Below are 3280 nucleotides of genomic sequence, written 5' to 3' on the forward strand. Positions count from 1 at the left end.
ACTTGTACTTCCCTAGCACTTAGTACAGTGCTCTGCACACAGAAAGTGCTCAATAAATATGATTGAATGAATGAATGAATGATTCACATGGTGTCTTTGACATCAGACACTGGGTTCCTTTTTCATTTTTGAAATTTTTTGTCTCAACTGCTATTCCCTAAGAGACTGGATTTTATTTTTTTGTCTATTTGTAAACAATATTATCAAGCCTGCGTTTAGCCACTGAAGCCTAAAGAGTTTAGAGTATTTTAGAGTTAATGTTCCAGGAACCTGCTTGGGAAGTCACTGCTTTGATTTTAACCACGAGTTCATGGGGATGGGGAATTTATTATTAGAAGAGTTGAGGAGATACAGAAGTGATTCACTTCCCTCTACTTTCTGCTCAACCATGAATAAATGAGGACCGGCAGGAGCAGAGGACTGCCCAAACTCACATAATAGACTGTGAGCCCATTGTTGGGTAGGGACTGTCTCTATATGTTGCTGACTTGTACTTCCCCAGTGCTTAGTACAGTGCTCTGCATACAATAAGTGTTCAACAAATATAATTGAATAAATGAATGAATGAACGTAATAATAATAATGCTAAGAGCTTACCATGTGCCAAGCACTGTTCTAAGCACTGGATTTCCAAGAAGCAAATGGCTGGAAGGAATGTAAGCACCTAGGGTAGAGTCTATTTTGATGAGAATCCATTTCTTGATTCTTCATTATTGATATATACGGTCAACATTGAAGTGTACTCTCTAACTATCCAGGGAAGCAAAAGGCTTTCTTCAGCAAACAGAACTCTGGGAGGCAGAGGGACTTAGTGGAATGAGTATTCATTAAATCGTATTTATTGAGCGCTTACTGTGTGCAGAACACTGTACTAAGCGCTTGGGGAGTACAAGTTGGCAACATATAGAGACGGTCCCTACCCAACAGCGGGCTCACAGTCTAGAAGGGGGAGACAGAGAACAAAACAAAGCATATTAATACAATAAAATAAATAGAATAAATATGTACAAGTAAAATAGAGTAATAAATACGTACAAACATATATACATATATACAGGTGCTGTGGGGAGGGGAAGGAGGCAAGGCGGGGAGGATGAGGAGGAGGAGGAGGCAGGGAGGAAGGAGGGGGCTCAGTGTGGGAAGGCCTCCTGGAGGAGGTGAGCTCTCAGTAGGGCCTTGAAGGGAAGAAGAGAGCTAGCTTGGCAGATGTTGGGAGGGAGGGCATTCCAGGCCACAGGGAGGACGTGGGCTGGGGGTCTATGGCGGGACGGGTGAGAACGAGGCCCGGTGAGGAGATTAGCGGCGGAGGAGCGGAGGGTGCGGGCTGGGCTGGAGAAGGAGAGAAGGGAGGTGAGGTAGGAGGGGGCAAGGGGATGGACAGCCTTGAAGCCCAGGGTGAGGAGTATGAGACTAGACACCAAGAAGCCTGGGTTCTAATCCCATCTCTGCCACTGTCCTGCTGTGTGGCCCTGGGCTAGTCACTTAACCACTCTGGGCTCCAGTTTCTTTAGAAAATCAAAATGAAATCACTGCTCTTCCTCTCTCTTAGATGGTGAATTTCCCAAAGGACAGAGACCGCTTTGACAATTTGATGATTTGGCACTTAGCTCACAGGAAACACTTAATATAGATCATCATTAACATCAACATCATTATCCTTGTAATTATTAGTTACTAAGGGAAACATGGAGTCCAGTTGTAAAATTGGAGATTTTCTGGTTAGATGACCGAATGACTGTTCATTCTCTCATTCTGAAATGTAACCTCCCACCCACATCCTGCCTCTGGCCTGGAATGCCCTCCCTCCTCATATCCCGACTCCGCCAATTGTAAGCTGTGTGACTTTGGGCAAGTCACTTAACTTCTCTGTGCCTCAGTTATCTCATTTGTAAAATGGAGATTAAGACTGTGAGCCCCCTGAGGGATAATCTGATCACCTTGTAACCTCCCCAGCGCTTAGAACAGTGCTTTGCATATAGTAAGTGCTTAATAAATGCCATTATTATTATTATTATTATTATTATGGTAATTGCTCTCCCATTTCAAAGCCTTATTGAAGGCCCATCTCCTCCAAGAAGTCTACCCTGACTAAGCATCCTCTCCTCTTCTCTCTCTCCCTTCTCTTTCACCCTGTCTTGCTCTCTTCATTCATCTTACTCATTTCTTTCATCCTCCCTCCAGGCCTCACAGCACATATGTATATATATGTAATTCATTGTTTATTTATTTATTTACATATATTAACGTCTCCCCCTCTAGACAGTGAACTCATTGTGGGCAGGGAATGTGTCTGATTGTTGTTGTATTATACACTCCCAAGCACTTAGTACAGTGCTTTGCACATAGTGAGCACTCAATATGTACAATTGAATGAATGATTGAATGAGTATGATGCTAATACAACCGATTAATGGGTAGCCATAGCCTTATTCAGATCCATTTGGTTGTACTTTGCAAAACCATGATAAGATATTTTTTCTTTAGAAATACGTCTTAGGATATGAATTCTGCACAATTTGCTTTTACTAAGGGAGTTGACTTCCACAGAAAATTATCCCCTGTACACAGTAAACACCCAATAAATATGATTGATTGATTGATTGATTGAACTGTTCTTTTTGGTAAAGGAGGATCTCTGATTCAGCATTACATTTGGCATCCACTTACTACCATCTTCTATTCCTGTAGGTGAACTCTTGTTCCTTGGATTAATTGAGAATTCATCAAGATGGGTCCTTTCTAGATCGAGATGATTTTTCTAAGAAGCAGAACTTTGGGTAAGTGGACCTCCAGAATAATTTCTACATTACTTTCTGACAATTGGGATATGTGTGGATCTTTTTTAATTCTGCTTTTCTTCCTGGGATCATACAGGAGACAGTTAAACGCTGCTTTGTTTTTCTGTTCCTATGGGGTAGGCAGATGGAGACATAAAAAAACCCTTCCAATTGGATAGATTTGATTGATTGAATGAAATAGCAGAGGATAAGCATCAAGATCTATTGGGAAGAGCTTTTTTGGAATTTCTTTTTACCTGCTTGCTCGACACAATCATGTACTTGCTGCTTATTAGACAAAAAAAAAATGAAAACAAAATGAAAGAATTCCCAGTCTGTAAATTGGGAGCTTTAAGGAAGTTCTTGAATCAAATTAATGCAATCTAAAGGCTATTGACAAATACTATGTTTGGAGAAACTGCACTTCTGCTCCCAGTAAACTAATCATCCCAGTAGATCTCTTTCGCACTGAGTGTTATTTTCTAAATATTCCAAAGTCCTAT

The sequence above is a fragment of the Tachyglossus aculeatus genome, chromosome X1 (genome assembly GCF_015852505.1).
Source record: "Tachyglossus aculeatus isolate mTacAcu1 chromosome X1, mTacAcu1.pri, whole genome shotgun sequence".
Lineage (NCBI taxonomy): Eukaryota > Metazoa > Chordata > Mammalia > Monotremata > Tachyglossidae > Tachyglossus > Tachyglossus aculeatus.